Source organism: Gossypium hirsutum, chromosome A11, assembly GCF_007990345.1.
Source record: "Gossypium hirsutum isolate 1008001.06 chromosome A11, Gossypium_hirsutum_v2.1, whole genome shotgun sequence".
NCBI lineage: Eukaryota > Viridiplantae > Streptophyta > Magnoliopsida > Malvales > Malvaceae > Gossypium > Gossypium hirsutum.
The window spans coordinates 98,521,017-98,537,719 of NC_053434.1; positions in this window are offsets into that span (position 1 = coordinate 98,521,017).

Genomic DNA, 16,703 nt, shown 5'->3' on the forward strand with positions numbered 1-16,703 from the left:
TGAAGTTCAACAGTAGTAATGGATTAACCTACTGAAATCCCGCTGTGCTATTGTGGATTGTATGTTTGTGTTGGTGTTATGCTTTTGGGTAATGAAATGAAGGGGAAAATATGGGAAATTATGTGGGAATGTTGAGGTTATGAACTTTGTTAGCTGATTTTTGTGGGGAAAATCTGAGAATTTTTCTGGGAATGGTAAATATTGGTACTTTTGGGTAATGAAATGAAAGGGAATAAACTGAGAACTTCCCAAGTTGTAAAATTTGAAATTATAACGGCAATAGAATTCTAGTGTTCAGCATGTTGCTTCTTCTTATCTAATTTGCAAAGTTTCCAGTTGTTATGTGAGTTGGTTTGTTGAGGTGGAAAGTTAAATATAAATTGAAGAACTGGAACCGGAAAAAGAAGCGAGTAAGTGTTTATGATCATTTAACCCAATGTGTTGAAGAAGAAGAATACGAGAAAGAAATGAGATAAATGACATGAATAAAGGGTTGCAAATTACCTAGACTGTTGACGTGGAAAAAAATAAATGTGGCAATGAGGTGCCATGGTACGTCAGACGTCGTTAATGACTTAACAGTTAAGTGACTAAAGTGGAAGATTATTTTAATAGCGGTGGCTAAAATGAAAACGCTTAAAAAGTTAGGTGATCATGTGAGTAATTTACCCTTAAAAAATGTACCTTACGCCAAAATATATGTACCAAGGGATACATTTTTTTATGGACAATCGTTCGGTGTCTATACAAAAACTCAAATTACGCTATTTTCATTATTTTTCTTTTGTTATTTTATGACTTGTTGTATCCTAAAGGTAAAATAAAGCTTTAAGGAAAGTAACTCATACCTCAAGTATCATTTCTTATTTCACTTTATTTTGTTTCTTGCACCACAAGTTTTCTATCACTACCATCCAATGTTGTTTCCCCAATTTGCATATTTGTCACACCAAAGCTGATACACAAGATTTGAACTACAGCTCAATATAACCGAGGTCTCTTTTAAGTTATCACATTCAACTAATACATTTTCGACCTCCCCCTCCCCCCCCCAAATCTCCCACATCAAGGACATTACACTTAGGGGTGTTATTCGGTTAACCGACCGGTTAACCGACCCGAAATTACTATAACCGAATTAACCGACCTTCCAAAAATTTTAACCGTTAACCGAACCGATTTTTTTTAAAAAAAATTTAACCGAACCGAAATTTTTTCGGTTAATAAGGTCGGTTAACCGAATTAACCGAAAATTACGTATTTTTTATTTTTGGTTAAAAATTACCCGAATTACCCGAATTACCCGAATTAACCGAATTAACCGAATTACCGAAAAATACCCGAATTTTTTTTATTTTTTATTTTTAAAATTTAAAAAATTTATAAATTATTAAAGTAAATTGGGTTTTAGACTTTAGTAAATTGGGTTGTCTTTTAGTTTTAGTTTTATTGGATTGGGTAATTGGGTAAACTTTAGTTTTAGTTTTATTGGGTTGGGTAATTGAGTTTGGGTTGGGTTGGATAATTTTATTTATTAATTTTTTCGGTTAACCAAAAATTTTCGGTTAACCGACCGGTTTCGAACCGAATTAACCGTTAACCGAAAAATCATAAAAAAATTAACCGACCCCCGACCGAAAAAATTCGGTTAACTGACCGATTAACCGAATTCGGTCGGTTAACCAAATTTTTTCGGTTTTACCCGAATTATGCACACCCCTAATTACACTACCCAAGGCTTCTGCAATATCTTAACATCCATTCGCCTCTACAATTACATACAATAGCTCCCGTTGAAGCAAGACCAATCCATGTCTTTAAAGCACCATGCCACCATCTGTATTGAGCTTGATCCAATCCTCGGGAGGTGGAGCCCAGTGCCTATCTCTCAGAATATTTTTAGATAGCGGGATTCTCTTGTCAGGCACTTTAACATTCTCGGTCTAGCACGAGCTATGTTCCATTCCACACCATGGAATATCATCAAATTCCTCTACTTCCATAATCACCATATGATGATGCCAAATAAAGTCACCCAACTAACATCCATGAAGTCCAGAGAAAAAGAGTTCTATGGATTAGTAGTAATCCAAGGAATTAAATCGAACAAGAAAAAAGAATGAAGTATACGGGTGGGAAGAAACGAAACCAAACCTCCTTAATAAGACAGCAAACACGAAGCACATGGAATGTATTCTCTAAACCATAGCCACAAGCTGACCACAAACTGTCGTGGGCAAGCCCTTTCCTCATTCGTTTACTATTAGTAAGCAAATGTTATTTGAGTGTGGGCCATAGTTACATAGGGTTGAGCATAAATTGGTTTTAATAGGAAAAACTGACACAATCAATTTTTTTTATTTTGATTTAGTCGTTTTTGTGACCTTTTCAGTTTGAAATTCGATTTTGTCGATTTGATAGGTCGATTTTCAATTTTTTTTTATGAATCAAACCGATTGAAAAAATCAATTTATATTATATTATTTTTAAATCTTTTAAAATATATTTATTTGTTTATGATATATAACAAATATAATACCCATTGAACCCAGCCTAATTAAACTCAAACCATTACTCACTAAATTTCAAACCCATTAATCTAAGGGTAAATTACACCAATAGTTACTCAATTTTTGGGTAGCTACCAAAATAGTCACCTAGGTTTTATTTTAGTCACTTAAATTTGGAAAAGTGACAAAACTGTCCTTTTTGTTGTTTTCTGTCACAGCAAAGTGACATGGCAAATAACACCATGCTTGGTGTCAAAAAACCCTCCAACTGGCCAATTGCCAACAATTTAACAGCCCTACCAGCACCAATTTAAGGTTAAAGAAAAAGAAAAAGAAAGAATAAGAAGAAGGAGAAGAGGAAAAATGAAAATGGCTGAAGTGATTTCGATGTGCTATTGTAGAAACCTAGCCAAATTAAACATGTCTTGGTCCAATGACAACCCAGGTAGATGGTTTTTTGGGTGTAAGAAATTTGACAATGGGTTTTGAAAACCATGTAGCTTTTTCACCTAGTTTGATCCACCATTAACGCCCCGTTCACAAATTGTGTTGTTAGGTCTTTTGAAAAAAGTGAGGACATTGGAGGATGCAAGGAGGAGGGAGAGAAAAACATGGTTTTTGGTGCTTGTATTTGTAACTGTGTTGCTACTTTTTAAACCCTAAATCAACTTATGTTGTTGTTGTTAGCAATGAAAACTAGCTTATGTTTTGTAATATTGTTACTGGTATATTGTTGCTTATGTTGTTACACATGGTTGATGGTATACATTGCTAACCAGCTTATGTTGTTGCTTACAAACTTCAAAGTTGATAGACTTGAAATAGGAGAATATGTGGTTGTTGCTTACAAATTGTTTTGTCATATTGTTGTTGCTTACAAATTGTAACGAGAGAATATATGATTAGAAAGTTATTTTGTAATATTTGATTTCATTTCAAAGTTGAAAGACTTGAAAGAATGTTTAATCTTCATTTCATTTATATTTCTCAATGCTCATATGTTAGAAGAGATAACACAGATGAAAAGAAAAAAGGAGAAACATTTGTATTTCTCAATTCTTACACATTTGTTTTCTCAATACTCATGTTAGAAAAGATAATAAAAATTGCATGGATCAATGCTCATATATTAAGGCCAAACGTCAAACTGTTTACAAAAGGAAGGAAGGGAAAATTATTGCCAAATTTTCCTACAATTCAACACAATTGAACAGGTGTGAATTGTAGCGAAATTAACAAAAAAAAATCAATAACTATGTCTAAGTTTATCAATATTAGCAATCATAGGCAAATTTAAAAAAAAATTAATTTGTCTAAGTTAATAAATCAGTAACAGATAAATTTATACAATTTCAAAAAGTTAACAAAATAAGGTTTGTTCATAATGTCATCATTGGTCTGTCATAGATGACTTTTGAGTAGGAGGTATCCATCTAATAGTGGTTGGTTTCCTCTTGAATGAGAGCTTTTCTCTTGGGGCAACATCTTTTTGGTGAGTGGGGACAGGTTGTTGATAAGTGGGGCAATTTGTAACTGAGTTGGGGCAGCCTGTTAAGTTGGGGCACTCTCTTGTTGATTTAGGGTAGCCTGTTGCTGAGTAGAGGCAACCACTTGGTTGTGAACACCATCTTTGTGTCTTTTGACCTACAGCAACAAGTAAAATCCGTCAAACAAATTCATAAATAGAAGTAATATAACTTAAGGTAGATGACTTACTGGAATGTTTTTACCAACTTCACCTTTGCAACTCCTCTTATTGTGGCCTATTTTTTTTTTTGCATTTACTGCACCTCATGTCCACCCCTCTCTTGCTCAACCTTTTTGTTGTTTGTGGTTCATCAGGTTATTTTCTTCTCATCTTAGTAGGTCTACCAGATCGCCTTCTTAGAGTAGGAAGCAGTATTGGTAGCATGTTTGACAAAGACACCCATTGTTTAGGACCCTTTACTAGCCTTATAAAGTTGGAGTAAATGTCAAGCTGGGTTTGCTTGGTGTACCAGGTTTGTACATAGGTCTCAGAGAACTTATCTTTTAGATGAGTGACAGCCAATGCGTGTATGCAAGAGATACCAGTGAGATCCCAATTCCTGCAGGAGTAGGAATTCTCAACTAGGCCCACCACATGCTGGCTGCTTAGACTACATTCAACCTGATACTTGTCCTTACCAACATGTGATGGAACACACCTAAAAAACAGTCACCATGCTTGGTTAAAAAACAATCACTAAAACAACATTATAAGCAGCCCCACCAACAATCATACACACATACATACCTAAAAAACAATCACTACTTGCATATTATTAAAAAATAGTCACTGCATGCATATTAAAAAATAGTCAACAGCATGTGACCATCCCCACCAACAATCATACACACACACACCTAAAAAATAGTCATTGCATGCATATTAAAAAATAGTCAACAGTATATGATCATCCCTACCAACAATCATACATAGACAAATTAAAAAACACTGCATGCATATTAAAAAATAGTCAACAGCATGTAACTAACCCCACCAACAATCATACACACACACACCTAAAAAATAGTCATTGCATGCATATTAAAAAATAGTCAACAGTATATGATCATCCCTACCAACAATCATACATAGACAAATTAAAAAACACTGCATGCATATTAAAAAATAGTCAACAGCATGTAACTAACCCCACCAACAATTATACATAGACAGATTAAAAAAACTGCATGCATATTAAAAAACACGCACTAGAACAAAATATGACTAGCAACGAAAGTTAGAATAAAGGCATCATAAAGATTAAAGAGGGTAACTTTACCTCAATGAATCTTTGATATTGACATTTAGCTTTTTCCTGATCTTTGGACACAACATTCCTTTCCATTTTTCAGCTTCTTCTTTCTTCTTGACAATCAACAACATAATATTGGTCCTTACTGTTTCTATCATGGTTAGAATAGGTTTCTGTCTTGCTTCTAGTATCATCTACCAGTATACAACATAAAGGATTAGTGAACTGCTAATGATTAGTAAGAAACATAAACCATAGGGGTTTACCTTGTTAAAGGATTCAGAAAGATTATTCACCAACATGTCAAAATGGCTCCTAATTAAGAAGTGTGACATTGACCAGTGAGTAGGGTTATTTTCCTTCAACCAATCATAAGCATGTTGATTGATTTTCTTCAGTTCATCTATGGCATCATCAAAATCCCTTGTAGTGCTTGCTCCAGCAGCTTACCAAAGCAAATCTTTCAATTCTGTTGTTCGAAAACCAGCCTTCTTGAAATTGACATGTAGGTGTCTAACACAGTGTCTTGTTTCTGCATTTGGAAACAACATACATATTGCTTCTAAAAGTCCCTACAATTAGAAAAAAAATACAATTTAATTCATTAACAAACCTTAAACCCTTAAATAGAAACAACACAAAATAAATAAATGGAATTTTAGCTTTTGTTTGTCGACATGAAAGATATCTGGTATGAGCTCACAATTTCCAAGTCTATTGCGAGCAACTCTAATAACGAAAGTCATGATGTTTGGTTTTCACTTTCGACAGCAACATATGTAATAGAATAGATGCCATTATTTGCATCTATCCCAACAATTGCAAGTAAATAGCCACTATTGTAGCCCTTCAAGAAACAGTCACTTAAACCTATTATCTTTCTACAACCAGTCTTATAGCCATCTTTATATGCCTGCAGAAAGACATACATCCTTTGAAACAGCCTGTTATCTAGATAACAGATTGTTATTTTGGGTCTTAACCTCCAACAAATACTTATAAATCTTCTCATATTGAGCCTTATGAGCTCCTTCAATTAATTTCAATGCCCTAAATTTAGCCCTCCTACATTTGGTTAGTGAGACTATGCAACATAAATCTCTTTTGACATCTTATTGTAATGATTTTAGAGAATAATCAAGATCAACAATAAATTTTTATTTATAATGTTAACCTATACAAGCTGAGGTTACATTCTTATTTTTATAGACTTTAGAACAACTATGGTTAGGTTGAACTTCTAATTTGCCAAGTCTGGTCAATAGGGTCATTAGGGTTTAGTCTAGAGGCTCATATGAACCAAGAACATTTTTCACTACAGATTGCCTTTAATCTTTTTAGATCATTTTTGGAAAACTTAATAAAATAACTATTTAACTTACCATACTGCTTGGCAGCTTCTTTTAGACTATCTTTAGACTTAAATAATATTCTAATCTTAATTCTAGGATTACTCATGTCATTCTCTGGGTTGAACTCAGGCCAATTTTGGCCATCTGAGTCAGATTCATGTGCATTATCTAACCTCCCAGAATTATCACTATCACACAGTTCACCTACTTCTTATCATCCATGTTTAAAACATCTAAATTAACTCTTATCCTATTAGACACATCACTTTCAGATGCATCACTACCAGACATTTCTTTTTCATTCTCATTAAAATTGTCATCAATTAAACCTGCCAAACAAATTACTCATCAATAAAGGTAGACAACATAGGCAAACACTTTAACTAGGGGTGAGTATTCGATTGAGTCGAGTTGAATCGAGTCAAAAAATTTCGAGCTAGTTGAGTTGACGAATTCTATTTTAATAACTGAACTTAATTTGAATTTTTTTCTAATCGAATCGAATCGAGTCAAAAAATTTCGAGTCAAGTCGAGTTGAGTTAACAAATCCTATTGTTTATACTTAATGTTGCGTTCACATGGACCGATTATTTAACTAGTAAATGAAGTACAAGATTATTTAACTACATAAACAATATAATGATTTTATCTTTTAACTTAATGGGTAAACATTTATCAAAACGATATAGTTTTACCTTTTAACTTAATGATTTTGACTTTTGACTTTTAACTTTTAAAGAAAGTAAACATTTATCAAAACAACGTAGTTTTGCCTTTTCTTATTCGGATTTTTGGATAACTTGAATTGTGTAATTCATATTCGAGTTAAACCGAAAAACTTAATTTTTTATTCGATTTGATCCGAATAACTTGATTAACTCAAATAACTCGAACTATTTAATTCAAAATTTGAATTTTTATCAAATTTTTCGAATCGAATCGGATTTTGCTCACCTCTAACTTTAACCAGTTCTATTAGACAATAACCAATACAAAAATAATTTAATACAAACACAACCATTTTTGTCATACACATGGCAGACAATAACCAAACGCTTTAACCCTACAGTTAGGTAATGACAAACAATAACCAATACAATATAGAAGGTAAATAATAAATTTGATATTTCCACATACAATATAGCAACTAGGATACAAATAATGGCATATTCAAACAATAAACATCAGTTTGATAATGTCCTTCATACAATGGCAGATACAAACAATAAACATCAATTTGATACAAACAATAAATATCATGCACATGACATACCATACATATTATCTGTTATTCACTTTAATAACCAAACTCTAATCTGACATGCACATTAATAACAAATAAAACCAAAATCGAAATAACCTTAAATCGAAATGAAAATTAAAATCAAAATAACCCAAAATAATCTTAAATTGAAATAACCCTAAATCTAAAAAATTAAAAACTAAATGCAAATACTTACCCGTTACAATGGATGTAACAACATTGGCAACTTCTCTTCTATTGACCATTGTCACTAAGAATCAAAAACACTGATAGGTTTCTGATTTTATCTTCTTTTCTCCCCAAACTGAAAAGACCAAATGTTTTCTAACCATATACCCTATTAATCAATTATCAAATCAATTTCTAACCCTAAGCCAACCTTCTTAATCAATTCCCGAATCAGTTTCAAACCCAAACCAAGCCAAATCACAATCAACTTTTTCCCAAATCGATTTTATTCCCCAATCCTCTTAATCAGAATCAATTACTGATTTTTTACCCTAAACCAACATAAAGCTTCAATTTTCTCCCTAAACCCGCCCCAAACTAAGACCCATCAGCTGCTTCACCAACGTGGAAAGTTAACTGGCCACATCATCTAGTTAACTTGCCACATCAGTGATCCCATTAACTCACTAACGGAAACTGTTAATCAGTGACTATTTTGTCACTTTTTCATAACGTTAGTGACTGTTTTGTTACTTTTCCAAAGTTAAGTGTGACACTCCTAACCCGTATCCTTTGCCGAAATTTAGGGTGAGCATTCAATCGAGTCGAGTCAAATCGAGTCAAAAAATTTTGAGTTAGTCGAGTTGACGAATCCTATTTTAGCAACCGAATTCAATTTGAAATTTTTTCAAATCGAGTCGAATCGAGTCAAAAAATTTCGAGTCGAGTCAAGTTGAGTTAACGAATCCTATTATTTATACTCAATATTGCGTTTACATGGACCGATTATTTAACTAGTTAATGAAGTACAATATTATTTAACTACATAAACAATATAATTTACTGAATAATTACATGTAAAAAACTATTTTAGGCATGCAAAATAACTATATATAACGTTCCAAGATGATCATTATGGACATAATTTGAGTCAACTACATAAGCTATTACACCACACGCATAATCATATTTACATTAATTATGCGTCAAGAACTATCTTATATAGAAGTAACAAAATGATATACCAAAAGCATGATATAGGGATACATGTCACTACTATACAAAATATGATATAACAAAATGATACACCAAAAGTATAATATAGATAGTCATGGTGTGACGCTCTAAGACTCGAATTCAACAAAATAAATTCAAGCTTCGTACACAACAAAATCCAAGTTTAACCAATTGTTTTGACCAAATCAAAGCAAATGCAAGGTTGAAGTTTTCAGAAGGATTAACAAAATATTTATTCCAAAAAGTTAAAATCAAACTATCTTCAAGCTTCATCTTCTTCGAACACTGTAGATAGTACCGTCAATTCTGAAACAAAAATAAATATGTATTCTTAAACTATGAAAATCTTTACTAGAAAAATTAAAAATAAACATTCAATTTTGTGAGTTATAGTTAAGTATGTTACCATCTTCATGTTTCGATAACTTTGACAATTTTAATAAATATCAAAAGAGAAAAATGTTAGTTAAATTGTGAGAATATTTATAAAAATAAATAAAATAAGAAATTAACCTTTTGGATTAAAGTTAGTCCCTTACCATCATCTATATTTTGAAGTCCCTCCACATACTCCTCAAAGTTGATAGGATCTTTTGACCTTCGAAGCCAATCTTGTGTGCAAACCAAAGCCTCAACGATAGAATGAGTCAAAGAACTTCTAGAATTATCTAGAACACGTCCACTCGTGCTAAAAGCACTTTCGGATGCAATGGTTGAGATAGGAACGGATAACATATCTCGAGCCATTTGCGCAACAATTGGGAATCTTGGACTATTAACTTTCCACCATAATAACAAATCAAATGAATCTCAGTTATTTTCACAATATTCTCCCAAATATCTATCTAACTCAAATTTACTTTCCAAGCCAACACGTTTTTTTTTTCTTCATATATTGTTGCATGACTAAGCCTATCTTCGGTTTTGCTTGATCCATTTCATTTTCACTTAAACTTGGAGCTCTAGTAGGAAAATTACTTTCAACTTCAACGTTCATGGTGATGATTTCCCTTAATAATTGCAGAATATTCATCAAACAAATAATGCAAATCTCTATTGACCATCCTTATAATGTCATTTGCAATAGTAGGAAAAAGCAAGTTGATTCCAAATGCAAGGAAATCAATTTTGCGTCGTCGGTCAAAGATAATTGCTAGATAAATAAGCAAGGTCATCACTTTTGAATCACCTCAGTACTTCTTGTACTTGTCATTCATTTTTGAAGCCATAGAATTATGTCTAAATCCCCACAATGTTTCCACCTATCAAAAAGACAATGCATATCTGTGAATACTTCAAAAAAAGTATTAGAGGTGACATGTAATGATCTAGACACCTTCAATGTAAGTTCATGAAAAGGCGAAAGCACTTTTGTTAACTCTTCGAACATTTTCCCAATCATCACATGTGGGGACTTCATATCCAGCACTAAGGTTTAGAAAAAAGTTATGATCATCATGAACATAAGCTTCAAACACGCATTCATATTTTCCAGACACATTTAACATCATATAAGTTGAATTCCATCTAGTAGGCACATCTAGACATAAATAAGCCTTAATACCTACCATTTCTTTTTCTGCCCGATGGTTGAATTTAGATAACCTTGATGGTGATGCTCTAATATATCTCACAGCTCCTCTAACTCGGTCCACAGATATAGAAGCATCCTTAACCCCTTCTTGAACAATGAGATTAATAATGTGTGCCGCACATCTCATATGTATATATTTACCATTCGCAACACAAGCTTTTCGAAGAACCAACTTCTTTCTCAAATAATCAACAGCAATATTGTTAGAAGATGTGTTTTCAACAGTAATTGCAAAGACCTTCTCAATCCCTCAATCCCGAAGACATTTCTCAAAGGCTTGACTAATGCTCTCACTTTTATGAGCAGAAATTGGGCAAAAGTTTATTCTCTTTTGTAACTTCCACTCATCGTCTATCCAATGAGCTGTTAGAACCATGTAGGATATCATTTGCAATGACGTCCAAGTGTCTATCGTCAAACAAATTCTACTTGTCTTTTTTTGAAAAGATTACTTTAATATATTCTTCATGGAATTAAACAAATCAAGAAAACCTTTTTTAATTGTCCAACGAGATGGAAGATGAAACCTTGGGCATGCTATAGAAATAAAGAACTTAAAACCCTCCCCTTCCACAAATTTAAAAGGCAATTCATCCATAATGATCATATTAATCAATGCATTTCTAATATCATCTTGATTAAACACCCAAGTTGACAAATCTACATTTTCTTGGCTAGATTTTGTAAATGCAAGTTCTACTTGCTTAAGATCAGAGATATTACCTCGGGGTTTTCTTGAGCAAGTTTTCAAATGGTTATTTAGATTGGTGGTAGAAGCCTCAGTTTCCATTATGTAAGTGACATCGCAATAATTACACTTTGCCCTATTCTCCCCATCTTCTGTTGAGTATTTGCTGAAATGTTGCCAACAAGGTGCCTTTGGTTTGGTCTTTCTTCGAGTATTTCCTTTCTTTGGTATGCGAACAACTTTAGTAGGAGAAGTAGGTGTAGCTTCTTGTAATGCTTTTTTGCTTTGGGACTTTTGGGATGATATTGAGTCATTTATCTACAAAAATAAATATAATCAATTAAAATTACAAAATAGCCAAGGGTCATAATTCCATCAAAGCTTTATACCAATAGATATGTTCCACACAAATATCCATCAACAATTCAAATTAAAGCGTTCAAAATTAACTCAAAACAAAAACAATGGAGTAACTTACTTATAAAATATACTAATTTAACTTATCGAATATATTAACGAAACATATAATTGAGCAAACGTAACAAAAGTTTTTAAAAAATGAGAATAAAAAGCCAAAGTTTTAAAACTCTTATTTGAAGAGTTGTGGTTCAAATAAATAATAATAAAAAGAAATAAAGTTTACAATAAATAATACAAAATAAATCAATAGTCAAAGATGAAAGAAGCTATAAGTCCATAACACTTCTTTTGGGAGATTGGAGTGAGATTTCTAATCATTTCAACTAATATTTATAATGGATGGAGATTAACAAATTATTTTAGCTTGCCAATCATTCTCATCCACATGTTTAGGAATAGAAATTGAATGAAATAAAATTCCATCATGTTTGTCACATACTGTTTAAATAAATATAATAAACATAACATTATTAGGCGTCAACAAGTTAAAGGTCTGTTTCTTTTTGCTTTTGCAAAATTAATTTATTTAAAGAGTTGATTAATTTAATTTGAATTGGTTTTTATAATATATATAGTATATATGCATGACTTAAATGAAGCTAAATGGAATATATATGCATTAATATATATATATATATGCACATGACTTAAATAAAGCAAAAATTTATATATATGCATTAATATTAAATGAAGCTAAACAGTATACATATGCATTAATATATATATATGCTTGACTTAAATGAAGCTAAACCTGCTAATAATGTTATATACATGCATGACTTAAATGAAGCTAAATGGAATATATATGCATTAATATATATATACATATATATACATATGTGCATGACTTAAATGAAGCAAAACATTATATATATGCATTAATATTAAATGAAGCTAAACAGTATACATATGCATTAATATATATAAATATATATATATGCTTGATTTAAATGAAGTTAAACCTGCTAATAATGGTATATATATGCATGACTTAAATGAATCTAAACCTGCTAATAATGGTTAATTTAATTAACCCGGAATAATGAGAAAGAAAACAGAAACATGGAAACTTTGATTAGTAAAAACTAAAACCAGGCCCTTAAATCATACAAGGCAGGCAGGCGAGGTTATTACTTTGATTAGTAAAAACTAAAACCAGACCCTTAAACCAGACCCACTACATCAGGACCCTTTCGACGTTGCACAAAAGCCATTACTTTACGTTCAGCTAGCAATGGAACAGCTATGTATGTTTTCGATTTTCTATTTACTATTTCTTGCCGTAAGGAGCAAGAAGAAGATTAAAAACAAAACAATAATTGTTTTTAGAATGTAAAGGTGAAAACTAGAAACACTCACTCACAGACTCACTCACACGCACAAAGCTTAAAAAAATATACAATCTCACCTTAAACAACTGATGGTGGTTGTGGCTTGCGGAACCATGGTCATGGCCTCGTGGGACAAAGCACGAAATTTGATTCTCAAAAAAGAGTAAACAAATGGAATGGGGGACGTCAGATGTGGGGAAGGAATTAAAATATTTGAGTAAAGAAGAAAGGAAAAATTGGGGGAGGGGTGGGAATTTGGAACGACAGAAAGAAACTAAGCTTAAGTTAAGGCTGATGAAAAAAAATTAAATTTAAAAATTAAAATTCATCAAAACAACGTAGTTTTGTTATTTCTTATTCGGATTTTCAAATAACTCAAATTGTGTAATTCATATCCGAGTTAAACCGAAAAAATTTAATTTTTTTCGAGTCGATCCGAATAACTCGAACTATTTAATTCAAAATTTGAATTTTTTATCGAATTTTTTAAATCGAGTCGGATTTTGCTCACCCCTAGCCGGAATGGGGTTACGGAGTATTACCAAAGTTTACAGATCAAACAGATAGAATTTCAAACATTTCATATCAAATAATATTCAGGTCAGAAACCAATCAACTCATACATATTGTGTAACAGCCTGTTTTTAGGTCAAATTGAAACAGTGGTTTTGGGACCACAAATCTAAAGTAAAAATATTTATTTTATTATTTTAATAAGGTTTACAGCATGATATATTGATTATGTGAATTTTTCGTTAAGAAATTTTACAATTTAAATGCTTAATTCGGTAAAAAGGATTAAATCGCGTAACGCGTAAAAGTTGAGTTCTATTGTTTAATTGTATCAAATAACTATAGAACATTAAAGTAAAGATCCTTAAGTGATAAATAGGCCAATTATAGTTAGGGGAGGATGATAGCATGGCAATTGGTGTATTTTTGAATTAATTTAAAGGTTAAAATTGTAAAATGGTAATTAAGGTTATATTTAATAAAACCAAGTGAAAATTATCATTATCTTTATCAACCTTAACCGAAATTGAGAAAGAAAAAGAAGCCATTGAAGCTCCTTAGGGTTCGGCACTTGGCAGCTCAAATTGGTACGTGATTTTTGCTCGGTTTTTAATGATTTCTACATTTTTGTAATTGTTGCTTCGTATTCTAGCTAGCCCGTACCTCAATTTTTGAATTTGTTCATAATTTTGAGAAGTGTCATTGTTGAATACTTGAATTCTTGATGTCTAATGATAGATTATGGAAGCTTGATGATAGTTGAACTAGTTTTGTAAAGTGATTTTTGACAAAAATACAAAATTGGGCTTAAATTGTGAAACTGTAAAATTTTGTGGTTAAAAGTGTGAAATAATGAAAGATATGGGCTGCTAGTAGTATATAGGAAATTCGGTTACCATGGACTATGGTCAATTTGTGCAATTTTGCATTTTTATGTGTTAAGGACTAAATTGCAAAGTAGTCAAAAGTTTAAGGGTAAATTTGTAATTTAGCCAAAATAAATGTTTTAGGCTAAATTGAATTGAATGAAAGTTTTAATGAGTTAATTTGATACCATATATATCAAGATAAGCAAATATCGCAATTAGATCGGAGGAAACGAAAGGTAGACGAGTAAACGACGGTTATACGAGCAAATACAAGGTAAGTTCGTATAATTAGAATTGAACTTTTCTATACTTGTATGTGTTGAAATGAATGTATATAATTGAAATACTTGAAATATGAATGCTTTGATGATATATTGTATTCGTTATCGAGTCCCGTTTGAACTATATGAATTCATTGAATACGAGTGATGTGTTACTGAGATTACCGTATTGGTTGAGCTCCTACATTTGTTGCGGACTCACCACAACTCGTAAGAGTTTATTGTTTCAGCTCATTGAAGCTTACCGATTTAGCTCGAAATAGCTTACTGTTTAGCTCAATAGAGCTTATCGTTTTCAGCTCAATAGAGCTTACCGTTTTCAGCTCAGTAGAGCTTACTGTTTATCAGCTCAGAGGAGCTTGCCAACCATGACTCTAAAGAGCATGTATGATGATGAATTGATGGATTACTGACATTGTTCACTCGACTATCCTTTGAAACTCTAATTGGTTCAAAGGGCCTAAATAATGTTATATTGACGAGTTATGGTTTATAATGTTATTAATGTTATACATGATATTTGAATCTAGAATGATGAGAAACATTGTATTATGGATGATTTCATAAATGTTTACAATGACTAACATTGGATGAATATTTGTGATTAGGTGATGGTTAAATTGAATATTGCTTTGATTATATATAAATGGTAAGTTTAATTCTGAATTATACGGGCTTACTAAGCTATAAGCTTACTCTATTTCATTTTCTATGTCTTATAGAGGTTCGTTAGCTCGCTCGTTTCAGACAAGTCGGAGTTGCACGTCACACTATCCAATTTCTGATTGGTATTTTGAACTTGTGAATTTTTGTAAATATGGCATGTATAGGCTAGTTTAAATGATGTTAGTTATGATACTTGACAACTTGATTTTTGGTATGTTTTTGTGTATAAGCTAAGCATGTGATTTGGCTTATTTGGTACCATGTTTTGGTTGTATATATGTGTGTTTGAATATGGTAAGTTTTGGTATGGAAATGTTTGAATGAAAATATGCAAGTAAGTTATTGATATACATTTGTTAGATGAATGGATATTGCATGGTATTAAATAGGTAATTGCATAACAAATTGAATTGGTACATATTTTATATGAAATGGTTATGAAATGTTTGCCAATTGAGTTATGAAATATGGTCAATTATGCTTGTGAATACTTGTATTTATAGGGAAAATGGCTTTGTAAATAGTCTATTTTTGTCCACATGGGTAGAGACACGAGCGTGTGTCTCAGTCGTGTACGACACACAGTTATATTACACGGCTGTGCGTCCCCTGGGGTACCCTACGAATTAAGTCAGTATACCCTACAGGTTTGACACGGCTTAGACACACGGGCGTGTGATTGACCGTGTGACATAAGTTAGTATACCCCCCTAAATGGCACATGGCGTAGCACACGGGCGTATGAGGCCAATTCGAAGGGCACACGGGTTAGACACACAGGCGTGTGGTTGGTCGTGTGACCCAAGTCAGTATCCTCTCCAGTTTTCACACTGTCTGGCACACGGGCGTGTCCTCGGTTGTGTGACACAAGCAGTATGTATGCCCTGTTTTCACATGGTCTAAGACACGGGCGTGTCTGCTAGCCGTGTGAGACACACGGCCTATTCACACGGGCATGTGACACTTGAAAGGTTGAAAATTTTCTAAGTTTCTGAAATTTGTAATATGTTACGATTTAGTCTCGAATGTATGATTAAAGCTTGATATGTTTGTTTTAAGTACATAATGGATGTGAATGAATGTTATTGATTGAATTATGATGTTTCTGGATAAATAATTGTCCTGAATTGAGTTACAAGTTTGGTAATGCCTCTTAACCTATTCCGCCGATAGTTACGAGTTAGGGGTGTTACATTATTCCTTATTCAAGGCCTTGAGGCCCAAAATACGCGTTAGAAACAAATCGGGAC